Here is a 27107-nt window from a genome sequence, read left to right on the forward strand (position 1 = left end):
TTATCAAAGAAAAAAAAATTAAAAGGTATCCAACAAAAGAGTACACGATTTCTAGGATATGATTTCCAGCTTATATCTGGGCTTGGAATTAAATGAAAGCTCACAGAGTGGGCTACTACAGGGCCAGGAATCCAGGACTACCTAACTCCAAGATTTATCATCTCTCAGCCACCTGGGTCTTGTTTTCAAGGCCTGTAACTCTGCCATACAGATTGTCTTGTGCCCCAAGAGAAGGCACATCACAGAAAGGAATTCTCTAGAAGAGCAGGTAGCAATTCTCCTCACCAGATGTGACAGAGATCAATCACAAGAAAACCAAACACTAAAGATAAATCCTCAAAGAGTAAGAAAGAGCTTTCTCTGTGTGACTCCAGTGCTGGTGCTTTTTGTGCCAGGCTGAGGTGCAGCAGTGAACAGGGTTCTGTGCTGGGTTTTACCAGGCAGAGCAGCTCATTCTGCTCCAACTCTTGCCAGCTCCCAGGACCAGACACAGAAGTCAGACACAGACCCCAAGGAGGCTTATAAGGAAGTCTACTTGCACCACACAAGTGGGATCATTGTCAAGCCTTCTTTTTAAAAATGTCACTTTCAATTTTCCATTGAACAAAAGTATTCAAATAGCATGAATGAAATACAACCTATTTCTTAAGAAATTAGGTTTTCTTTCCTATTGCTGAAGTTTGTATCTTTGGGTTACTAGCATTTAGGAAGGTACTCAATAACTTCTACAGGGGCATATCCTCACAAAGCCCTTTCATAGACAAAGTGCCTCAAAGAAAATACTTTTTTTTTTCTTTTTCTTCATTTTAGGAAGACAAGAGGCATAACATTACAATCAGAGAGAAAAGCTCCCTTTATTCTCTGACAATCATAACATTAGCGAGCCAGATGTTGCTTTTACCTGCATCCAGAACAATCTATTTCTACCTCATTTAATAAAACCACAATTGGAATTGTGGCTCAGAAAGTGCCGGGAAAATACAAAAATACAAAACAGATGTGAAAGGACAGTTATAGATGTGTGGACACAGTAAAACTCTTGATTTCATAAGTCTTCTTGTGATCTGCATGCTTATCATGCTATTTAAAGCCAAGCACCATTCTGAATAATTTTTTGTCCCCAAAATTCATATAAACAGAGTTCACCAAAAACATATTCTTACAAAGTGTTCTGAAACTCTTTCTCTAAAGTTAAAAGAATGGATAGTTTTCACCAGAGACTACTTCACTGAAATCTTCTGAGAATTAATGGAACATGAGATTATCAACACTGAAAGTATTTGCATGGTAAGCGGTAGTAAGGAGACAAGAATAAAGAAAAGTAAACTTTTTTTTAAAAGCAACACAGTTCCTCAAAGATGAGGGCCCGAGGGCTGACCCTGCATGGCTGAACATTACCCAGTGATGCCTCTCTGCACAGTACTTAGAAAAGGAAAGTACATAGAAAGAAAGGCATCCTAAAAATCCAGCCTGCATAATGGAGAGATGCTCAACACAGCAAATACAAAGCATTGCAGAAAAGTTGTAGTGATACTGAAATTTTGTCTGGTTAGGAATGCTCTGAAACTGTTCACTAGCTTGATTTTATGTATCACTCTTTCAAATGAGTAAGTTTATGAAACCTTCAAACCACCAGAGCTGGTCCACACGATGCCGTCACCTAGAGCAGAGCTGTGCAAATCCCATGAAGCAAAAATGCAAGGCTTTTGTCAAAAATGACTATAAGCATAGACCTTACATTTAGATTTTTTTTTTCTTTTGGCACTCTTGTCACTTTGTTAACTTGAATGACAGACTTTACTGAAAATTTGCTATTCAGTCTAGTAATTTGCTCAGTATGTTTCCTGGTGCACATTCAAATGGTCCAGGGACGTTGTTACAGAGTAAAGGACTTTGCATGGCAAACACTTAGTGACTCAGATCTTTAAAAAGGAATCTGGAAAACATCCCATGCAATGCATCTGCTCATCTACCATAAAATTCTGAGGCTAAGGTTTCCTAAGTAGGAGGGAAATATGATTATGTACTTGGCATCAATGTGAACTATACCACATTCATTTTCTTCTGTGGAAAAACAGAGGGAGATGTGACCCTTCTGATTCTCCCACATAACTCTAATAAACTACAAAATATATGGCCTGTTCTAATAGGACAAGATCTGTAAAACTCCATGTGAGCTGTTGCTGATCCAGAGGCCATGCTGCTCGTGTCTGAAACATGGGACATAAGTACATGGAATAAAAATTCATGGGAAACAGGCCTGAACAAATGGCATGCAAGAGGGAATGCAGAGTGTGAATGCAAGCAGGGAATAAAGGCTGCAGGATGAAGGGAAGGTGGAGTGGGAGTTTCAAAACAAACAGGTGAGGAAGGTTCATCTTTTTTTTCCAAAGCTCCATCTTTGGATTCATCACTGACAAGTCTGTGGAAGTCTGAGGTGTTTCCAAATGTTTTCATTATGGCTTTTTGTAACAGTCCCATGGGCTTATCTTGGCACACCTTGACAGCACATGTTTTAAGTCTGCAGGAAAATGGAGACTTACTTTCATGGACTTCTCCCAGCAAGTATGCTCCATAACTTCTTTCTGGAATGTAAGGAGGAAATCCTTAAGAAGCTTTTTTTTACTCCCTTCAGTGAAGGACAGAAAGCTTTGGGTCATGAGGGCCCTTTTCTCAGGTTCTCATTTGTTAATCACAATATTCTCCTGCATTACATTATGTAAAATATTAAAATTCACTGTTATTAACATCCTAAACCCTCTTGTTGAGACACAAAGTGGACCAAGATGCTGTGCCCATCATGCAAAGTTACAGTTTGTGACAAAGAGAATAATCTGATGGGTTTCCTCTCCGTTTACCATCCAAGGACTGCAAACAGCCCATTTGGGATGTTCTGTGGCTGGGCAGCAAAGGAAGGCTGTGTAATTGCCCTGTTCCAAAGCTTTACATGCTCACTGAACCCTGTGCAGAAGCAAGGCAGGAAGCCTGTCCTGCCCTTGGAGAGCTGAGCTTCAGCCCTGCCCACGGGAACAGCCAGAGCAGGACACTGGGGACAGCAGGGGCATAACTTGCAGCAAAAGCCAGACTGGAAGTTTCCAGAAAAAAGAAGGGATCTGTCAACTTCATGGATCCAAGCTTTGGCGATGAGAAACAAAACAGAAATTTTCTAGAAATCAGAGATTCTTTGAAGTTCGGTTTAATCCAGAAGCCACTAAATCAATGGACTGAAGAGCAAAATAAGAGGACTATCTCTTTGCCAGCCTCCAGCAGTCAGGAGTAATTTATTTTAATCCTATTTTGTGGGGGTTTTCCATCATTCAGTAGTTCTGTTTGTGCCTTGTTACAGACTTACTTTGCTTCACATGATTATTAGTGCATTTTGATTAATATAGCTTAAAAAATGGGAAGCATTTTGGCTTGCTGATTTTAAAGGAAAGGACAGGGTCAGATTCACCACTGGTAGTCCTATATTCCAGCTCACACTGGTTCTGCTGAAAAACCCAGTAATTAAATAGAGCAGCTGGGTCTGTGTTTCAGCTATACTATAGTAACAGTGAAGGTGTGGATCCAACACCTGACATGAAGCAGCAGTGTTTTAAGTCTGTCACGAACAGAAGTGCACAGAACAGATCTTGAACTTTCCATAACCAAAAATACTGTTTGGGATCTCAGAACAGAAGCATAAATTCAGAAGCACTGAGACAGAACCATGCCTGCCCAGATAATCCCTGCCCCATGCCAGAATTACTGATCCAGCAGTTTTCTCTTGAGGCATGTTTTCACAGAAAAAGCAATATATATTTGGGAACTACTAATAAGATAACAAAATAGCCTTTCAATTCTTTTACTTGTTAAATATGTCAGTCAGCAAACAGGACACAAGATAATGAAAGAAAATCCACTACACTGCAGGTGCAAGTCTTTTTAAGGTAATAGAATAACTAGAAGTCTCTGGCAAACTAATATTTTCTTCCTACAATAATCACTATCCAAAATAATGGATTATGATTTCCAAGCAACAGCAAACATAAGGCTTGATTCCTTTAGAAGGAGCAGAAGTCTAGGGCACATGAGAGATGGCTGAATTTGAGTAGTAAGGGCCAGCCAGTCTATTAATAAAGAGCAGAGCTAGGAGAAGCTTTAATGTTGCATGTATGCATATATGTGTTTATAGAGACGGGACAGGTCGATACACTCAGAGAAGCCACAATGAGGAAATGAAGAATATACTGCAGATAGAATTAGTACCTATTTGTATCTTAAATGCAATATGCAGAATACTTTTATAAGAAAAGTATAATGACACAGTAATTTGGCCATGAGAGGGTAATTGACTTAAGATATTCTGATAAAGATCGATTGCTAGGGTTTGGAGTTATGACACCAACAAAGTTACAATGACATTAGCACAAAGAGAGAGACACAAATCCATTATAAAGATACAATCAAATATTCAAAAATGCCTGGCATGCTCATTACTTATTCATGCTAATACAAGTATATTAAGAAATCTAAACAGTGTTAGCATTCAATCACTCACAAACCAAATGAGGTTTTGCATTTATCAGCCACCAGTCATCAAGAATGTAACTTTAGCTGTACAAAGGTGGTAATATGACATAACTGGAGATATTTATATCAGCCTACACAGACTGAGAGATACAGTAGGATTTATTAAAGTGAGTAATGCCTTCACATTCTGCACAGCAATAAAAGAAATAGCTGTGCAGAAGTCATTTCCCCAGACAATAAAATTTACCTTCATAATCACTTAAAGAAGTTGTGTATACTTTTAAGGGTCCAAAACAATCTTCTCACCATTAATAAATAATTTGGAGCTTAAGTTTTCAAATACAGAATTGAGTGCTGAAATTTTTAAAACATATCCCAAAAATCAGGTGAGTAGTCAGGGTGTCTGTCTAGCTGAGGGTTTAGCACTTTTTTGTTTTTCTTAGGCTGGCTAAAAAACCACCAAGGTTAATTTAGGCTCAAATGGATGTATAGGTTTAATAAAACTCCCCCCATATTGCTCTCGAATGGCACATAGTTTCATCACCTGCTGGCCCCAACACCTTCAACTGTTCCAGCTGTCTATTTCTATACATTCCACTGCATATTTCTGCACATTGCACCTAATGCCTTTGCTTTTCTCACCAAGAGTTCAATCGTTCTCATTTTTGGTGTTGGGTGAGAAGCAGAAATCAAACTCTGATCACCAACACAACAACATCGAAACAATTCCAGAACTAAGCAAAATGCTGAGGGTTGCTGTATGGTGCATGACACAGCTCCTAAGGTAAGGACACTGTGCACCTGCAGGGGATGTTTACACTTGCTTTACAGCAGCATTTGAGCAAGGCATTGCTCCGGTTTGATGCTGATGACATGCCATTTATAAACTGTGACTGATAAACCTAATGCCTCTGAAATCAGATAAAACTTTGATAAATGACTTCTTAGTGAGCAAGCTGCAGTAGCCACTTCTGTCCACATTTAGCCACCCTGCTGCAATCAGCACCATTTTGTTTAATCAAGGGTTCAGGCAACAACACATTTGAAAGCTATCACACCATTAAGAGATATGAAGATAATGTATTCTTCAGGAAAAGAGTAAGAGAGAAAACTACAAAAACTAAACTCTTTCTGTTACAGTTTTTATAGCATGAGTACTTGCTAGAAAACCCATGGAATTTAAGGATGACATTTATTCCAAGGGCTATTCCCATATTCTGTGGTGACAAGACTTGAGAGAGACCCTGTAGCAGAATCAAACACACACAGTAACACAGTAATTTTCTCCTTCACAGGTAAACTAAAAGACACTGATGCTTTAACAAAAAGAACATATTATGCAAGAGTGACTTAAGTACCAAAATGATAAAAGAAGCCCCAGAACTACAGCAGTGTAGGAAAAATACAATATTACAGTTAATACAAAATAAAATTGTGCCAGGGCTGCCAAAGTCGTGCCACTTCTTTTCTACAGCTTCCATAAAAATACAATATGAATTTATGGTGATGTCAAAAAGCATGAGGTGCAGAAGATCAAGTAGAGACTGATCTGTTTATACCCTGAGCACATCAGCCTGCTGGGCAGAATAAGCTAACAATTCATAGATCCTAAACACTGCCTATTTACACCTTCCCTCCGGATTGTGTACACAGGGCACGTGTGACTGAGTGCAGAAGGATAATATTGTTCATTTGATCTTCACCCAGTGGGACCAAATTTCCAGATTAGCATGTGATTTTTGAAGCAGACAGGTAGCATTTTGTTTGTTACTTTCTGAAGCTGGTTAGCAGCCATGTGAGGTAAATTATTTCATTTTAAGTAGAAATATTACTCATATGTCAGGATTTTTAATATAACTCTGATCCCAAACAAGGGAGCAGAACAGAGGTACAAGGCTTCCAGAGCTGACAAAGACAGAAGAAAAATCAACAATTAGGAAGGGGGTGGGTGAGCAATTAATTATCAAACATATAGCTCTCAGTTATTCCAGGAGACCAGTTTATATCTCCAAGCACAGAGCAGATATGTGCTCAACCACGTTTTGGAAGGAAATAGCTTGACCATCCTCAGTGAAGGAGGAAGCTGCTAAGCTAAGCAGTAGCAGTATCTAGTAGCACTAATGAAATAATCTACTGCAGGCACTGCTTTAGTAGTGATTTTCTTACAACCAGGAGACTTAAGGGAAAGCATTTTTTAAAGAAGCTGAAGGATAGAATAAGGATTTTAATGAATGGTGACAAAATCCCATTTCTCACCCCTTAACGTCCTCTGCGAGAAGAGGGCAGAAGGACTGACAGTGAACTGTGAAGCAACTGGACTGTGCAGCAAAAAGTCACAATTAAAATGAAAATCATGATAATCAGAGTTCCCAGGTAAGGCAAATTAATGAAGCCAAGATCTACATCGCCCTACCTTGCCTTTCTCTTTACCTATGGTAAAAAACTGCCAAGCACAGGATAATGCAAAATCACTGGGTACAACTATCATCCTCAAAGACAACCTCCACTTTGTCTTTGGAAATTAAACAGGAAGCAGAATTATCCAGATAAAGATGACTTGGGTTGATCTAAATGAGCAACTTTTACCTTGTCAAAACAAAAGACAAAATGACAAACTTCTCCAAAATGCAGGTATACAACTAAATCCTGCAATTGAATGAAATAATTGGGACTAACATAACAGATGCAACATCACTCCAATCACTGTGTGCCTGCCTGGTGACCATTAATCTTTCTCTGCCCAGTTTCCACCTCATCTTAGAATGAGAACAAAATGATAAAGAGATAAATCTACCTAGTACAGTACAGAAAATAATATCGTTTAACCCTTCACTTATTGTTTTATGCTTTTCAGTATTTCCAGAGTACTGCAAATACAAATGGTTAAGATACTAAGTGACTAAACAGCTGGTTGAGAGTGGTAACTTTAAGCAGACGTTTCACCTTTTTTTGACATTTACCCTCAGAGCACCATTAAGACCCACCCTGAAAACACTGGGACAGTCCCACCACTGATCTCCACAGATCCAGCAGTTAATGATTTGACATTAGGTCTCCATGAGTTTCTTAGGGAAGAGTTCAGACTACTGCCTATCAACAAGACCTTTGGCTACTGAGCAGCTATGTACAATAGAATTTGGAAACTGAGCTAGACATGCCTGAGCTGCTCCTAAAACTCAGTCTGACTTTTGCTTCACACTTGTCAAAAAAAGAACAGGAAAGAGTAGAAGGCACTGGAAGCAATAAAATCAACTAGAGAGCAATATTTAATGCCAACTTTTTTTTCCCTGAGAAACTATAGAGTGAAATATGAGATTTCTTCTCCTCTCCTACAGACTTCTTGACCTAAGACTTCAGCCTCAGCTAAACAGATCTGCTTTAGTACAGCACACATTGTCCTGTATGTACATCCAAGGGAAGGATTTTGCACAGGAAAAGTGTGATCCAACAGTGCTGGGAGCAAAAAGAGAGGAGGCATGAACTTACTGTTCTGTCTTGTTCAAGAAATCCAGGCCTGAATCATCCTGGTAAAGGAAAACAAGTCAGGGACAGGATAAACTCTCCTTCAGCTTTAACTTCATTAGGTTACCTCTTATAAAATGATGATTTAATTTGAAACTTTTTGAATTCTCCAGACATATTCAGAATGGGGAGGGAGGGTAGGTGGGGATGGGGCATGTTAAAGGTCTACTTTGTACCAGAGCTTCATAAACCTTTCTGGTTTGAATTCATGAGATGTCTTGATATTGACAGCCACAAGTCAGCACAGCTTTGCTTTGAATTCTGAAAAACTCTACAAATCATGGGAAAGCCATGATCTCCACCCAAACAAATTTATGTTTTAAGAAACATAAATCTACTATCTACTACTATCTACATTCTATCTACTTTCTTCCGTAATCTGCAAACTTCCCTTTTAAATTGCCTCTTCTTGTCTTCATCTCTCTCATGAATCCTACCTGACACCTCTCTTTCTCAAATCTGCTTATGAAAGCACAGCTCTCCTTCATGCAGTTGCTCTGATAATCTCCTTAGTAGTTCTCATTTCAACAGAAACTTCTGGTTGGACTCTTACATTCCAAATGAGTATTTCTCCCAGAATCTGTAGGTTTAATGCAACATGATCAGGAGAACAAAGTCACTGAAACTCATGTGTCAAGAACTATGCAAAGAAAATACTATTAAAAGGAAATAAAGGCATTAAAAGGCAACTGGGTATTTCTGAGTATTTTCTTTGCTTTTATCCTGTCTCCAGATATAGTACAGAAAATTTCAGCAAACAACACAGATTTAATAGAAATCAATTCATTGAGAAGCCAGAGTTTATGACTGCAAAAGATCTGTTCTGTACAGAACTGGCTTTTCCTGGAGAGGAAAGCCAAGATGAAACTGGCAAAAGTTTAACATGTTACATTCTATCAACTGTTATTTTGATTTCATAGAACAAAAGAGTATTAAGCCCTCTCTAAAGACACAGGACCACCTCAGCTGAATGTCAGATATGCTGCATTTAGAGTCACTGAAAAGATGTCCATCAGTGTTAGTGATACTCCAAGGTGCATTCTGATTGTCCATGGCAGCTGAGAAAACTGGGAGAAATACAATATTGGTCATAGAACCAGCACAGAGGAGCTGGTTTCACAAGTTCTGAAACATGCTAATATTTCAAATAATGTTAATGAAATCCTGAGACAGACTAGGGAAGCTTAAGATGTAGAACATACGTTATCCAAGTTCAAAAGAATAAACACTAAAACGTCTGGAATTCGGGGAAGCAAATTTTCTGCCTAAAGGAATCAGCTTTTGATTAAGCAATTGACTTTTGTAGTAAATAACATTAAAATAAAGCACTTGAATTTCATCAATATTATAACATTAAAATACAAAACCCACTAACTGCCATAGACAAATGTTTGCCATTATATTTAAAGAGAATAAGGGGTGGGCTCTGTGGGAATTTGGCATTTATCATTCAATTGAGAAGAGATCCCGTGAATCTCAAATAACATAGCTAAGAGCAAGTTAAGTGACTTTTTTTCTCTCACAGATGAAATAATTCTGCATCTTCCTACAGCCCATCCTGTATTCTGTTTCAGCTGTGTAATGACATGCAGAGGTTTCAGGAGAAATGTGGAAAGCAGAAAACCTGCTGTCCTCCTGAAATCCTCGTAGCAGACACCCCGTAAACCTGCACAGTGGAGTGTCACTTACTCCCAGCTGACTCACACATCTTATGGCAAAAATAAAGGAGTTTCTCCATCCTCTACACACAGGGTCCCCATGTTTTATCGGGCAGTGCTGCCTGTCTCAAGTTCAGATTTCAGTATTTTCATAAAATATGACTTAAGTGCACTCATATTTCATGAATAACTTCCAAGGAAAACTAACCTACGGTTGTCAAAATAAGTAAATGAAGTATCTTTACTTAGTAACATGATAAACATTTTACTAGAGGTCTGCTAGTTCTTAATTACAAAATTCTTCAGCCTCTAGATAATCCAGCTGAATGAGCATGCCTTGTACCCTTTAAGGCAATTTAACACACAAACCATAGTACCCCCATGATTTCAGCCTCCGAAAATGCTTTTACACCTACTTACAGCAAGTGCTGTGCCTCTGTTATACAAGATTGCAAAATAAAAGTGTCTCCTATTACAAGCAATGAAATAAGACAGGTATCATTTAAATTTCCCTTCACACTTCTTAGCTGTAAAGACATAGGATTGATCCAAATTGGTCTGAGCCATATTACTGCAAGGTTTCTAGCTCAGTAGTCATTTTTTCCTTGACATTTTTCATTCATACCATCATACAACCTTCATACAGGGGATTATCAGAGATACTTTAATTAAGAACCACCATTCTCAAGATTCTCTCCTTTGACAGAACCTTTTTCCCCCTTGATTCCTGAAGGCATATGAAAATTCCTGCACACCACATATAGATCAACTAAAAGTTGGTAAACAGAAAATTAGATGGCTGCTCCAGGATTACTTTCATTTGCTCTTTGGATTTGTTCTTTCTCAGGTCTGACCATACCCAAGACAGTCATTGCAGAGGAGCAGTGCTGTGAAAACTGAAAATCATTACACAAGACTGGCAGAAAATTCAAGTGATGGAGCCAATAGAGCCATTTAAAAGATTCCTGCATCAAGACAGTCTGGAAATAAGTGGTTTTTATATGGTTCTACCGATGTGTTAGAGTTATCATTGAAAACAGAAACTGAGGGCAACTGAAAAAGATAAGGAGGTTTTCATAGCTTAAGGAAAAAAATATCCTCTTCCACTTTGCTTTGAATTATCTAATTTGGAAGCTAATTTTCACAAATTTATAAAGTAAAACCGTTGTCATAACAGAAAAGCACATCCACTGGAAGTACCAGGTCCTTTTTTCTGTATGGAACACTCAGAAGAGAACCTTTCTTGACTAGAGCCAACCTACTGAACACACACAGACCTATTTGTCAATCAAAAGATTTTAAAATAACTAAATAGGATGATTAAAAGAAAATGATTATAAGATGAAGCTATACAAAGACACATGACAAATTCCAGTCCCAGCCAAAGGAAAATGTACAAAAAGCATTCTAAAGTCAGAGCATTTTAAAGTGACCTTTTCTAGTCAGCTGAACGTATTCAAAATACTTTTTTCTTGTAAAATAAAGACTTACTTTCAATTCTAATTTTTTGTTTAAATAATTCAAGCAACTAGGAATGATTTTCAATTAAAAAAAAAAAATCTATGTTTGTATTTGCAAAAAAAAATTATAGTATCAAATACATAAAGAACACTGGATACCTCAGTGATATCTCAAACTAGTATGTTTTCCTGCAAATCACTAATCAACTAAGTTGGCACAATTGCTTGGTCTGCTATTTAACCTAATCTGTAAAAAGTTCCTTATTTAACAGTAAAAATCAGATTAGAATTGAAACCAAGCCTTTTTATTTTTTGAAAACCCAAGGTATAAACTTTTAACAGGTTTATTTAAAAAACAATTTAATAGCTAAATGATCTATGTTTTACCTGAACATGCATTCTCATTAAAAGCAAAGTAAATATCTCTGAATACAGACACATTCTATGCCGTTCTCTTTATTACCTAATTTCTCAGGTATCTCAGCATGATCTGAATAAATTATGCTGACAATACAACAGTATAAATGATAAATCAACAACACAATTTTAGTGATATATAGCATGAAAAGTAAATAATAACCAGCACTGCTAATTGGCTCACTACCTGGCAACAAATCAGTGAGCAAGCGACTCCGCTGGTAAAGCTTCAGCTGTGCACCACCCTGATCATTAAGTGTTTCTAGCTATTCTAAGCTGTTTCTACTGGGTTTTATACAAAACTCTACTGTAGCATAAAAATAATGCCTGAAACCCTTGTTGAAAAAATTTTTTAAAACCCACAAACTTGCACATTGACAACACCTGGCTGTTATGAACCCACTCCTCCTCCACTCTGTGGCACAAACATTCGTCAAGTCAGAATGTGTTTTACTTGAAAAGCTAAAATAGGACATTTAGAGACTGAAGTTATCTACCAGAAGAGTCTGTAGTCTTTACTTTGAGACTTTATTTATTGGCCCAACACAAAAGATGAATATGTAAGTGTAAATCCTACTTTCCATCAAAGGCTGAAGATTCCCCAAGCTCTGATGGGGAGAAGAAAATCCTCCTTCAGCACAAGACTTCACAGAGCTCCTTAGCTCTTGAGAGCAGGAGGGCAGGGCCAGCCTGTGGTACTCTGGGACTCTGAGCAGCCTCTCTGCCTCCCCTAACCTGCAGCCCCAGGCACTGGAGGAAGAAGTTGCACAAATCACACAAGTGTGTGACCTAATTCAGCATCCCACCCCATGACCTGTAACAAACAGGTTCCAGTCTTTTTAAAAAAAAAAAAAATCATCACTATCCCAAAGGGAGACTCAGAAAATGTTGTCAAAGAATAAGTATTACCTTGTCCTTTCTTACCTTATTTCATTGCATCTCTGAGAATTGCCTTACAAACATGGATGTCCAGTTTTGTTTTCTAATCCTGTCACACTTTTTCACTCCAAAGATTTCCTTCAGCTCTAGGTCCCATCCTGCAAAACATCAAAATCTCCTCCTTATCAATTTTCAATTTGTTGACACATTTCTCTGTTTTCACTATGGGACAGAGCCAAGAAAGAAAGTAGATTTACCTTGTGTAAATCATTCCTTTCCTACAAAACCTTACTTATCTTCTCATTCACTTAACCTAAGGTCCCCCATTTTTACTCTTTGCATGTAAAATTCTCTATGCTTCTGGATACTTTTTATAACTATTATTATGACTATTCTCTCTTTCTGTTTATGATGTATATTTTCAAGCAGAAAGGTATGAATTCAGCAGTGTATTCGAGGCAAGAGGATATCACTGATAGGTATCATAATATTTGCAGTATTATTTTCCAACCCATTCTTTCTTCACCCAACCATTTTGCTGGCTGCTCAGACCACCGCTGTGAACTGAGCAGCCTTTTCTATTGAGCTGTCTGCAGTAATGATGATCGTGGGGAAACTCTATCCCCACTGAAAGAAAAGGCAAAACTCCCAGAGACTTCAGTAGGATCTGAATTTCACTGAAGTTCTTTCTATCAAGTAGTTATAGCTAATTTAGCATTCAATCAATGGTTATGAATAACACAAATAATTCTACACAATTTGCATTGCAGGAAATTTGTCAAAACTGAGTATTTTTGGATTTCTGCTCCCTAGTTTCCTAAATCAGTTTGATCTCCAGAATACCTCAGAGGTTTCTGTATACTTGACTAAGCAAAAATTGTTGTCATCTGTATTTTTGCCTTTTATTTTGCATTCCATACACCCCTCCACTGGAGTCTTTACAATGCAAATAAATCCAATAAATATACTGACTACATCACTGTTAATCCTGAGTCTCTGGGAGCCCTGTTAACTTGTACCTGCGCTCAACACTGGCCAGTTCTCCAGTCTCTGTTATTTTTCCAAGGGTCCAAATGCATTTCATTAAGCTTTTTTTTCTGTAGCTGCCCTTCCCTCAGCAGATACAAATACTTCTAGTAGCCTGAGAGGTACCATTTATGATGATTTCCCCATTCTTGCTGTATGTGCCCTCTTATAAGTATTTTTCAATTGTTGCTAGTGTTTTAAATCCAGATATCTTTTTCCCCATTTCTGCAGAATCTAAATTCAAAAATTGATGATGATTTTCTGTTCCAGAAACGGAACAGAGAACAAAAGCTAAATTGACAGCTAGAAAACTGGAGGTTGCAGTCCTCACTGCATATCTAGAAGTGCATAGCTACAATTTACAAAGCTGCTCTATGGCACAGTCCCATACAGTGTATTTAAGTTAATTTGAAAATACCATGCATTTGCAGAAGTCTCTACCATCTGCTGCTTATCCAACCATCAATTTCAGAATTAAGCAATGTAGGCAAAGGAGCAGAACACAATCTCTATTCCAAACCCTTAATAACGTTGCAACCTTTGGTAGCATTACCCAGAGCATTTCTTGAAGGACCACAGTGAAGGTTTACATTGACCCAGCCCCATGAGTGTGGGCCTCATTCAGGGCACACAGTTTTCAGGGCATTGATTGGTTTTGGATGGTTCTGCACAGTATCACATCAATGCTACCACCTTGGTAGCAAATAATCTGGGATTTTCCCCCTGTGTTACAGTGCAGCACACGAGGCAGGAAATCTGCATGTTGGTGTGTGCCTAAGTAAACAGGGAGCTGTGAGCCCTTGGGGCAACCAGCTGAGTTATTCAGTATGGAACTTCCTTAGTCCTGTCATCCTATGGGGGGCTCTTCATTTCTTAAGTCTTCAATTTAATAAATCCACTAAAATTAACAAATCAGTAATTAATAAGGAATTAATAGGGTTCAGGTATTTTTAAAGTTAAATAAGCACTTAAGTGTTTTACTAATCAGGAGGTTAAGACAACACGTACTACTTTATTCCCTCTAGGTCATGCTCCAAGTTTCAAATTGCTGAGGTAGCACTGGTACCCAAACTCAAACTCTGACCAGCCACAAATACAGGATGAAACATGTTTTTGGTGTTTAAAATATCCTTTGCTGACAGTAACTCAGCAAGACAGCTGGGTCCCTGGCAATGATAAGGTCCTATCTAGTGAGGCAACAATAATACAAATATCGTGAAACATGATGCAATTATTTCCTTAAAAAATTAAAAATAATAATAATAATAAAAAATCCCTAGGCAATTAAAAAAACCGCCCCCCCACCCCCCAAAAAAACCAAACCAAAACACAAAAACAAACAAACCAAAGAAGTATAAAATTGTTTCTTAATGAACCTAGTGTACTGTGACTGTGGTATCATCATTTCTATCTAAAAGACAAGATATAGATGTGGTGTTACTTCTTTCAATTCATTTTCCAGAGGAGAACAAAACGTGCATTTGAGGCCAGAGGGAAGTTATGTCACTGTAAGTGGGTGGATGCAGAAACTTCTGTTACCTTCTTTGCAAATGAAGTGGCGAAGTTCTCACACACCTCTGCTCTCCCAGTCACACTTCCTTGCTTGAAGTCATGCAAATATTCAGGAATGCACACAATACCTAGAAGCATATATGTTCTATGATTTCAATGACAACAGGTTTAATCTTGTTTAAAATTTTTAATTGAAGTCAAAATGTTTCTGCATTTGGCATATGCTGGCAGCAAATAAAATGATCCTGACGAATGGCATAAAACTATTAATTATGTTTTGTTTGCTCTATTCTTACTGTAGTGCTTGTGTGGTTAAAAATTAACTCTATGATCTTATTTAAAACAATATATGTGTCATTTCAGACATTCCTAAAAAGGATGCTTTGTAATAATAAATAGGTGTGCTTGTCAAGAGAAATTTGCTAACAAAGTGAATTCAAGCATCTTAAACAGATAAAAGAAAGCAACTATAAATTACAACAGGATAATACTTTGTTTTATTTCTTAAAGATTCCCCTCTCTGTTTTTACTCATTGATGAATTTTAGATATGCAGATAAAGACAATAAATGTTTCATGATTATTATGAGCATTCCAGAATCCCCAGACAACCTTAAATATTTCAATGTCTGGGAGAAGTGTCAGATTCTATCGTACCATCTCCATTGTAAATACTGATAGTATTGATAAGCATAACTTGAATGATTTTAGATAGTATTGATAAGCATAACTTGAATGATTTTAAAGTAAAACTGTCAAAGTTATTCTTAACCCATTTAAACACACATCAGCATTTACTCTGAGGCTGACAGAGCACTGAAACAGCTGCTCAGGGAGGGTGTGGAGTCTCCCTCTCTGGAGACATCCCAAACCCACCTGGACATGGTCCTGTGTCACCTGCTGCAGGTGAGCCTGCCTTGGCAGGGGGATGGACTCAGTGATCTTCAGAGATCCCTTCCAGCCACAACCATCCTGTGATTCTCATCCTCACATGCAACAGAAACAAACACAACTGTGGAAGTCAAATCTGTAGCACATCTGCATTTTTCATTCATATCTTTACACAAGTAAATGTGCAAATGACTTATAGTGGGTGACTGTACATTTACCTAAGTGATACAAATGCAAGCTTATATGGGTTTCAAGTAAAAAAATTGCCTGCACAGCCTCAAAAAACTTTTTAATATCTGGCCTTTTGAACTCACCTCTGCAGCAATGTCAATGAGGTTCTCCATGAGTGCACATATTTTCCTGGGGACAATGTATCTTATTAATCCCATGATCTAAAGAGATAATATATTTGTCAAAAAATATGTATGCTTTATCAGGATGAATTTGCTTTAACCTAACATTCACTATCTTTTCCCAAGCCAGACGAAATACCCTGCACGAACCCACAAAAGTACTGCTTTCGGGTTTTTTTGGTTTTTGGTTTTTTTTTTTTTTTGGGGGGGGGGGAGTGTTTGTATTGTTTTCTAGCAGTTTAAGAAATGTATGTAGGTTTCAATTTCATCAAGTATTTTTTTCCTGCCCCATGTTTTGTTTTTTTTTTCTTCTTCTTTAGAAACAAACCTCCATTCAAAAAATTCACAAACATTTCATATTCCCCAAAAGCCATTTGGGAGAAACCAGAAGAGAAAAGGTCAAACCCGGTCCCAAAAAAAAAACAAAAAAAAAAAAAAAAAATCCAACACCCTATGTTCAGCTGGTGATAAGGCCTAGAACTGGAAGGTAGCTGTGAAGGAATGGCTGCCTCAGAGGAGATTCCCAACATGCTCCAAGTCAGTAGGTGCTGCATGACCCAGATCCCCAGCACGGTGTAGAAACATCTGTCCTCCAACACAAAGATTTGCCACAGCAGCCACGAGCAGCTAAGCTCTCAGAGACAATGTCTGGGCTGACACTGCATCTACAGGAAAATGTAAAATCTGCTTAGGCACTGCCAGGAAAGCTGTCACTGAATTGAGCAATGTGTTTGGAGGTGTTTGGGAGCTCCATTATGGGCAGAAAATTTGTGATGCTTTTGTGAGGGAAGATACCATGTGAAAAGGCTTGACTAGAAATTAATTTCCCTTTGGAAATTACAACCATTTATACACTGCATGTAATCCTAAAATTCTTAACAACATCCCTTTTAACTACTTCAAGTTTCAGTCTACATTTCCCTAATGATGGTTGCTACACTCTTTCAATACAGGCAAACAACTGCCTACCAAGAACTCGCCACGAGCCTGTGCATGGACAACAAAAAGGAAATAAAGCTTTGTGTCCAGAGGGCAATCAATTCCCTTTTCTAAAATTTTGCATCAGCATAAACATTGTTGCCTGAATTTCTGATGTGATGTGGCAAGTGGGCAAAAATATTGGCAAAGGGGAGCAGGAAAGCATTCAGTGAGAACACCTGGCAATACTAGAAACACCTTCTCCAGGCCTCAGTGCACACAGAAGATTTACAGGACAGTGCCTTTTATGTGAATTATATATAAATGCCTTCAGAAATTGCAGGAAAAGCCTAGAGTTTTCTCTTTTTTCTTTTTAAACAGCACAACTACTTTCATCACCTTTTTGTAAATCCTTAATAGTGTGTTATCATGCTGTTTATGTAGGAAGACAGTGCTGTGGCAAAACTTGTTACTGATCATGGTTTAAATTGTCTGAGGAATTCTTTCTAAAACTTATGAAAGAACAATCTTTTGTGCATAATATCCTTTTATTTTCCCACTTCATTTATTTGGGTAACCGAAATGTGTGTTTAGATCTAACTACATAATGTTTTAGCACCTTTGAACTATTTCTAACAATCTTTTTGATCCATATATAGACACAGGAATGTTGGGAATGTAAGATATATATATATATATATAATTTTAGACTACAACCATCAGCCTAGTAAGTTAAATGTCTTGTATGCCCTAGAAAGTCAGATTTGAAAGAGAAACCATATTTAAGAACCTCTGATCTACCCAATGATTCCTTGAAGTATAAACATGTCATTTTACATATCCAAACTGAAGTACACACCAGTAAATATGAATTGAAAGCCTGGGGAATGTGATGGCTTACCTCAGAAACTCTTAATTTAAAAAACAAAACAAACAACCACATAAAGAAAGAATAAGCTGCTTAAATTTAATAAACAGGTACTTTTACTGTGGCTTTTGTTTAGAATTATTGATCCTGATGAAATTATGTCACCCTTCAAAGATGCAACAGCAGTTTTTGCTTTAGCTCTGAAGTCATACTTACAGCTATGTTGGTATTCAGGCACAGGTCTGAAGAACTGGCTTAAAAATTACCTCCTGCTTTTCTCTGGTTTGAAAACACAACTGCATTATCTTGTCTGGATATGGTGATGAGTTTGATCTGCACCAACTACTACAATGGCATTGTGCACATCAATAAAGAAATGTGATAATCCTCTAGCAAAAATTAATTTATTAATGAAATGAATAATTAAATCTGCTGAAAAACACATTTGCAGGAAGTTAAGCAAAGGTGTTTTGAATAAGAATAGGGCTTTTTCTTAAATCTATAAGTACAATAGACTTGCTAAAGTAAATAACCCCGTGAGTTACTTACCTCATAATGTATTTAGTTATAAAATTAAATGGATAAAGTACTTGATCATCTCCCAAGACAATAAAGCTGGTGGTATGGAGAAAAGCCTCCATGGGATTAAGAGAGAGTTAAAACATTTCAAATATGCAATTAAAGGCATTCTAGCATGCCTGTGATCTCTGCTCTGGTTTCCTATTTACAGAGAAGGAAAACTGGCTCAGACCTCCTAGACTAAGACAAGGAAGTATGCAAAATCGAGCAGTCTCTGTGCCAGCTCTTGCTAATCCTTTTCAGTATGGTTTGCTGCTAATTTGTCATGGCACATATTTGCCTTATGTCTAATTAGCATCAAATTGCAAACTGCTATTTGCTAACAATTTGTTGCATCAATCTGCTTGAAAATCTATAGTTTAGGACTGGATTGCAGCTTATTCTGTCTATCAAAATTGTATTTCATACACATCACTATAAACTATTTCCCTCTAAAAAAACATTGCAGTGCTCTTCTGTACAAAGAAACACACATTTTAAAAGAAAGACTATGCAAAGTGGTAGTTTTTGTTCCTTTGTTTCACCCTCCATTTATATTTTGCTATAACTTGCTTATAACTGGAATTAAATAAAGAACAGCTTGCTCTTTGTTAGTGTTAAATCTAGCTACAACTGCCTCACCCCTATAATAGAATAGGTACATACAAAATTATCATCCCTACTTTGGAGAATATAGACAAGACCTTTACAACAAGAATTTGTGCTGGAATTGGCTCTCAAAATATAGGAAAAATTTCAGCCAAGGAATTTGTCAGGTTTAGGAACCGGCTAATCTATTCTGTTCGACATCCACAGGTATTATAATAAACAAATAGCTAAAAATCTTTGTCACAAACAAATACTGTTGCAGAGATGTTCTTCAATGGAATCATAAGTGATGTGGGAGATGTTTATGCATAAGATTTCCTCCCCTGCTATGGCTCATTAGAAACAGATGGAATACTGCTGCCACATGCATTGCAGGGGATGGATGGAAATGTGTCAGTGCAGGGCCTGGGCTGTGGAATTCACTCCAAAGTGGCACAAAATGTTCTAAGCAGTCTCCTCCACTGTATTCCAGGGATGGCACAAGGTCATCAAACCAGCACAGCCACATGCCGCTTCTCTGGAAGCGGAACTTCAGCCCACGTAAGATGAGGTTTCATGTCTAGATGTGGTATAGATGGAAATGAAATGAGTTTTGTTTCTTCCAAGCCACAAAACATTTGAAATTTCAAAAGTATTTCACCTGGAGAAAGCTGAATTTGTAGGGCTGACAGAGAGATGGTGGGAGTAAACAAGAAAATGAGATGAGAAATCCAAATAGACAACATCCATACAAAAACTCTGGGCCTCAAACTGCAGTTGCTTCTACATTTTCCTTTGTCATTTTGATCCAAAAATCCATACTGGGCGCTAGACATGTTTTCCTCTTCAAGTCTCAACAAAATCAGTATAGTGTTTGCCTTTCTGTGAGTTGGTGTTTGCTATAGCAAACAAATGTAGCCAAATTTTCTGCCCACTTCTATGTAAAGTTTGCATACTTTTTCCTTGTGAGAAAATGAGCCAAGCTCAGTATAAAATGTTGTCAAACAAAATGAAAGCTTTCAGAGCTGAGTAAGAAGACAAGTCTGTCTTTGCTGTAGCTATACCCAACAAAAACACTTTAAGGTTACAGGGAATTGAATGTAACCTTCACAGGCAGATTAGACAGACATTTGAGAAGTGTCACCATTAAGATGAACCCAGCTCCCCACAGCTTCAGTGAACATAGAGTTAGAACCAGGTTCAGAGTATTAGACTGCTTAAATAAGAACAGTCATAAACACCAACAGACCAGCGTGAGCTGGAGGCTGGCCGAGGTGACCTCCTGCTTCCCACCTGAATTATCCTAAGAACTGCCATCTTATTTGATCCCTTTTTACTAATTCAGGGTTTTTTTCTGTATTCTTCATTCCTTTCTAATCGAAGTCCAACACAGATGGATACTGGTGGTCACTGCTGCCTGCAAAAGCACACTGAAGGGCCTGAGGAGAAAATTGCTACAAGTGGTGGAAAGAGAATTAAGAGAACTCCCTGTTTCCGTTATCATGGGACATCCCCCTTATTTGTACCACAAGCAATAATAACATATTAATTACACCTAAGGAGAAGCTTTGCCTTTCCTTCAAAAGTTGGCGATGTGTAACAGGGCTCACATTTCCCTGAAACCAGAAAAAAAAACTCCACAGAAACATAACAATGAACAGGCCATTGTGAGAAGACACCACTTTAAGCAATGGACATCATCCATGTCACAAATATGGGGAGAAATTCCCACTATGGAAAAGGGCTCCTGCTTTTTATGGATTGTACCAAAAGACTGCCAATATGAGCTGGACATGAACGGCAGTGTCAGAATACTCACTGAAGGAATACAACTTTTCCTGAATTTGTTTTATGATTATTAACATGTCATACTTATTTGCAAATGTGTTAATTTTCCAAATTTTATAGAACTTCTCTTTAAATGTATCCCTAATGGGCAATATTTTAGAGACTGCATTAATTTCTCTCTGTTTCAAAATGATATAAATATAGTAAGGGCCAATTTTGTGCATAGAAGTGGGAATGCAATCTGGGGAGCTAAGCACCTCTTAATCTTCCAATCTGGAGAGCAGAATTCAAGTTTTTTCATCTTGGCTGAAGGGAAACCAGTCTGCCTGTCCTGAATTCTCTCCAGATTTTATGGACATGGAATCAGCAGTATGTCCCATCAGTAGCCAAAAGAGCTCCATATCATTCTGCAAGTTGGTACACCTTCAGTGGGAAATTTAGGAATGTTTTTTCACAGCTTCCTAAACTGAGAGTGATTTGAGGTCAGTAGAGCTCATGCATTCTATGAGCATGCAGAAAAAAGGATTCATTCATTGTCTTCTGTATAACAATGCTGCTTTTCCTGAACAACTGAAGTGCTGTTTTTCTACTTATGTATAAGTTGTTCATAGTTTCTATAAAATATAACCAAGATTTACCTATGTTAGGAGAGTAAGGGTCAGACACCTTACAACCCCGTAACATAAAGAAAAACATAGCGAAATCACTTCCCCACCCCCCCAATTAAAAGGAAACAGAATAAATGTATTGGCAAAAAAAAAAAAAAAAAAAAAAAAGAAATGAAGCATGTAAAAGTGTGCAGCCTTGACATAATTAGATCTACCACATCTAGGTCAGCTGAGGATGCAGGATTCACACAGCAATTATTTATTCAAAACTTTAGAACACTGCATTTCGAGTGACAGCTCCTAGCTGTGACTCCTCCAAGAACTAGTAGAGCCACCATGCTACACACACACACAGAGCTCCAGAAAACAGATCCCCACCTCATTTGAAAAACTCCAAAGGCATTGGATATAAAGCAGGGAATGCCATAATCACCACTTATTAGTGGCAGGTCTGCAGTTGAAAAGAGTTCTGGGATTTCATTGGTTGTGGCACCAGAGAGGAGAACTCTCCATGAACAGACTGAAAAAGTTAGGTCTAAACTCACTAGGGAAGGAAGGGGTGGAGAAGGAGTGGCACTGTATATGTAAAACTGAAAGCTTCTTTCTGCCAACAGGAGCCTGAATGACAACCTCCAGGGACTGCACAATGAAAGGTGGCTTCGCCAGCCTCCCAAAACACCACCCCTGCCATAAAGTGCTTTGGGTTTAAAACCCCCAGAATTTAGAGTAACGTGGAAACAGAGCCCAAAGGTGAGGGACTGACATACTGTTAAGTGTATTCATATCAGTACTCTTGGAAATGTCTGGCACATACCACATTGCATATTTCATCTTATGCTTTTGTATAAAGCTTGTAAAATATGTTTTGCAGCACATGAAAGGGCTAATCCAAGTGCAGGGTAAAAGTCACTGTTGCCAGATAACAGACTTCCTCCCTTGGCACAAACAAGCACTAAAGAGTTGTGTTTAGGTTCCCAAATTCAAACCATACTGATGCCTCAATGACAGACATTCTCTACACTTCTTATTTCCTTCTTGAAGTAAAGACAATTGCATATCCAGCTGAGTAGCTTAAAAAAAACTATTGGAAATGCTAAGAAAATGTTCTAAGTCAGAACTAGGATTTGAGAGCTATTAATGGAAATAAATTTGCTTAGGAAAAAAAAAATCAAACCCTACAGTTCTTGACAGTGTACAAGGCTCAAAAAGTCACTGTAAATACATTTTAATCCTGATCCAATGACATGGTATATTCAATATACAAGGGGACCTATGCTTCTTTTCTAGTCCTCTAGAAAGCTAAACAACAGTATACTTAAACATAAAACATGTTGCTCTTGGTTACATGCCATAAATTACTGTATATCCCTTCCCTCTTCTCATTCAGATTCTAATGAATGCTGCTCTGCTGGTCAACTATAACACAAGACAGAGAGTACTTTTCTCCTTGTCAAATAGCACTCTATAAAAAATACTATTGTCCTCCTGATTTAGGATACATACACATGGCTAGTAAGGAAAAAACAGCAGAGTTTGGCAAATAAAGTCTTGAGTGGGAATTTTCTCCCACAGCTACCAGAGAAGATAAATGAAATTTTCAGACACAGCCCTATCAAACTCCACAATTCAGCATGTGTGGGGTTCAGGTACAATAAAAGGAGGAACCTGAGAGGAAAGTTGTTTTTGCAATCTCAGTAATGAGAGCGAGCCTTGAAATGCTGGCAGTGGAGGAAGCATTTTCATTAGGTGTGTTTCACTTTCTTCCTCAGTGCAGCAATCCACTTACAGAAGCTGTGTGTTGTTACATGACACATTTCCACTTTCTTACAGAAGTGCCTGTGATTTTTTGAATGCTGTTTGTTGTTACTGCCTTTCTTCTCCGACACAATGCACCAATTTTTAACCTTTTCAGTAACCTGGTGACACCTCTGGGATATTACAGTATTCCTGTCAAAATGTCTGGTCTACAACAATAAACTTTACATTGATGTCTTGCTTTTTGGGAATAATTACACTGTTCCTTAAATGTTACCCTATTTACTATTTGTGCACAAAGATGACAATAAAATCAATGGAACACAATTCCCAAATGTGCATCAAAGTCTTTTGCAATGTTAATGGATTAGTGTGTCTACAGAGGTGTAAGATCATTTTGTCTTGATGCTTGGACTTGCACACGATATGCACTTACTCAAAGATAAACTTATTAACCCTTATCTGCTGAGCTCATCCCTTCAAAAAGTTAGTTTAATCTCCCTGCATTTGTCAGAATTCCTTTTTTCTTTTTCTTTCTCCTTTTTTTCCCCCCCTCTTCTTTTTAAGCCAAGCCTGGGAATGCTGCCCATCGATCAATAGGTGTATGATGAAGGAACTTCGTCCTGCTCCCTCTGACCAGCGGCGATGTTTTTTCAATGATTCCGCAGGAGTCAAAAACTCAACAAAGCGAATCGTGGATGCTGTAAAGGGAGCATGCTGCTCATGTCTGTGACCACTGTATGCAAAGCTTGGCATTAGTCACCGCCAGGCCGCCTCTGACAGCCCTGAAGTGAGGGAGATTAATGTGAGGCAGGGGCACTTTATTATTGTCATTCTGTTCTTTCACACTCTGCCTCTGACTTTCAATTTTGCTCCAGAATTAATTGTCTGCTCCCTACAGTATGACTGATGTAGAAGGATACAAGTAACATAGGCACCTGGTTCTGGCCTTGACAATCTGACTCGTTGTTGCAGGATGTATTGTGTAGAGTCAAAGTCAGGGACAGACGGGCATCTTTCAAAGAAATCAGCCAATGTTTCTTTTGACTTCAATCAGATTTGACTGTAGATTATCCTTCTCTAAGAACAATTTTTTTCTTGTAGAGATGCTAACAAAATGCCAGTGCCATTATTAAGTACCACTACATGATACTATTGCTCTGCTCTATGCAGCCTCATGTGAGGCCTTTCTCTCCAAGCTCTGCTTTTTATGTTGTAAGGCAGTAAATTAGTCATGGAGCAGTGTTTAATCCCTACCCTCTCAGAGTAAAGCATTGTTGTGAGAACATTATATATGGTATCTTAGACAATAAAAATACATGGCTGTGTAAGTCAGTATCATTTACTATTTATTGGACTAACAGTTCCAAAGCAAATTACACATAAAGTAAGACAAATAGTTAAAGATCTTGTATCTAATAGAATATCTGACTGTATATCAGACTTAAAATGAACTGCTGTACTAAGAGATCAAGGAACATCTTTACTAGAGCATAGAGGATGAGAAAAAAAGAATCACTTTTCAGATGGAAAAAAATCATACAGAATCAGTCTTTGCACATGCACCCCTATCTATCAGTCTGCTTTTTCTCACTTTAACTTCTGATGGTGACAAATGTAAAGGCATCCCTACACTGCAGCGAAACAAGGAGCTTCACCCTTTATCTTTAAACAGTAAGCATTTGCTGGTAGTCACAGACATTGCTACAGACACACAGGCAATAATATCAACATTCAGTGCTCCAAAAGTATGGGGAACTGTGGCATATTTGCTCAAGGCTTAGTTTTTGAGCCAAATACTCTCAGTGTCCGCTAACCCTTTCAGTTGGATTTTATCATTTTTGGTCAGACTTTGATCAGATAAGCTTTTCAGAGCTACACAACTGAGAAATTATCAGATGTATACAAAATGCATAGAAATAAGCAACACTAAATGTTCCATTGCTTAATGTTTGCCCTTTGGTACATGGGTGGGACTCCTCAAGATGTTCTCAGGAATTTCTTCCCAAATACCCTCTATGAATAGAATGTACAATAAATTATTGTGGCTTTAACTCATCTACTCCTTAAATATGACCATGATATTATGTTAAAGGGTATCAAAATATACAATATGCTGAATTGTCTTTATCCTGGATACCAGAAGGAAAATTACCACCATTCAGTGAGGATGATCCCACCTCATTAAATTACTGATTTACCACAATGATTAAAATACAAAAAATATCTACCTGCATTTATGAAGGAAGCAGCTTTTCCCACTTGCTCCAGTTTTCCCAGACCTCTGGGCAAAGTAAATTTCAGGATGCATTTCAACTTCCCTGAAAGACACAAAAAGCAATGAGAAACTCTGCCTCTTTAAAAAGGTGTGCTAGTAAATGTTGTAATATCCTTCAAACCTGACATTAAGTATTTAAATGTTACTTAAGCAAAGTGTGAGCAATTAAATTAATCAATCTTCCCAGCCATGTACTGAACAGATGTTCAATAAATCCTCTCTGCTTACAGTGTGGGAGAAAGAAAGTCCACTTTTAGCTGTCCTTCAGTGATGACATCCCTCAGCCCGTCCTTTCTCTGGGCCTCATGGGCCACTGCCAGGCAGTTCTGCTGTGTTGTTTCTTTATTATAAATAACAACAGACCACCTGGACTACCTGCAGTACCTGGAAGCTGAGGTTTAATGATCCTTCAGGCTACATCCTCAGCTCTCTCCTGATCCCAGATAATGGGACTGATGGGAATGGCAGAGGAGTGACGGATGGCAGTGACGAATGACTCCAGACAAACATGTGCTGACAACTAGTGAATATGGGGCAGCCTTGCAGAAAGGTCAAGATAAAAGTATTTACTTGACTTTCAAAGTTTCTCCATGAAAAAGCACTCGGAATCCTGAGATTTCTCACCACCAGATAACTTTGCCAAGCAGATGTGTACAATGTGCTATCACAGTGTCACAAATCTGGCAAGCAGCACTGCAAGCAGGAGCAAACACCACCTTTTAGTGAAAATAAACTCTCTGCAAAGCTAGAACAGTGAAATTCCATAGACATGCAAGAACCCGGATATTTGCAATTTTCAGTGCTAAGGTTGCCAACAGCTGCAGACACAGCCTCTTGTTTTTTTAAGGTGTCTATTCTGTTCTGACCAGGTTGCCACCCCAGCCACAATCCCGCTCTCTCACTGCCCCGACAGCACCAGGAAAGGCCACTGAACCACCCCATCCTTCTGCCCAATTAAGCAGTGAGGTCTTTTCTTAGGACTTATAAAGTTTGCCTGGAAGTCCTGTGATGTAAAATTTGATTGCTACAAGATGCTCACAGGGTCATCTCTATTTGAGAACCTCAGATTTCAAAAATTAAGGGACAACTTTTTACATCACACTCCCCAAACCTTAAACAAATCCTATTGGTTCTAAGATGTATATGATGCATGCCATCGTCTTCACTTGTTACACATTAATATCAGCTGTGATCAAATGAGTCGACTGACATTCAAATGTAATGGTTAAAACCTCTGCACCACAGATATACAACTTCAACCTTTTGAATGCTGCCATTCCATATATGGACTTTATCCACATTTTAATGAGGCTTTAAAATCTCTGAGATAAAGCTAGTATTTTATGTAGAACTGCCTGCTTTTTATGATATCCTGACATGTTGTACAACATTTGTGACTACATTGATCCTTATAAATTCAGCATCTGTATATATTCCTGAAAAGCATCCCCTGCTCAGTCTGTAGCACAAACAGCAGGGCAGGACACACAGAGGAGGCAGTTCTTGAGCCATTTTGC

The 27107-nt window shown here is 38.2% G+C and overlaps 2 long non-coding RNA genes across 9 annotated transcripts in view; both read right to left on the minus strand.

Moving 5' to 3' along the window:
• LOC138117020 (uncharacterized) overlaps nucleotides 1–15977 on the minus strand; it is a 70628-nt gene extending 54651 nt beyond the window's left edge. For both annotated transcript variants that reach the window (XR_011154467.1, XR_011154466.1), the window contains exons 1-3: nucleotides 15862–15977; nucleotides 15014–15114; nucleotides 12494–12606 (exon numbers count right to left, since the gene is read on the minus strand). This is a non-coding gene — a long non-coding RNA (uncharacterized lncRNA). The remainder of the gene's footprint in view (nucleotides 1–12493; nucleotides 12607–15013; nucleotides 15115–15861) is intronic.
• Nucleotides 15978–16190: 213 nt separating this feature from the next.
• LOC138117018 (uncharacterized) overlaps nucleotides 16191–27107 on the minus strand; it is a 211362-nt gene continuing 200445 nt past the window's right edge. For 5 of the 7 annotated variants that reach the window (XR_011154458.1, XR_011154460.1, XR_011154456.1 and 2 more), the window contains 2 exons: nucleotides 25544–25633; nucleotides 24685–25328 (listed from right to left, as the gene is read on the minus strand). This is a non-coding gene — a long non-coding RNA (uncharacterized lncRNA). Of the gene's footprint in view, nucleotides 16269–21811; nucleotides 24098–24684; nucleotides 25329–25543; nucleotides 25634–27107 lie in introns of those variants that run through there. The other 2 variants (XR_011154459.1, XR_011154457.1) reach the window with 2 other exon arrangements.

The sequence above is a fragment of the Aphelocoma coerulescens genome, chromosome 11, assembly GCF_041296385.1.
Source record: "Aphelocoma coerulescens isolate FSJ_1873_10779 chromosome 11, UR_Acoe_1.0, whole genome shotgun sequence".
NCBI lineage: Eukaryota > Metazoa > Chordata > Aves > Passeriformes > Corvidae > Aphelocoma > Aphelocoma coerulescens.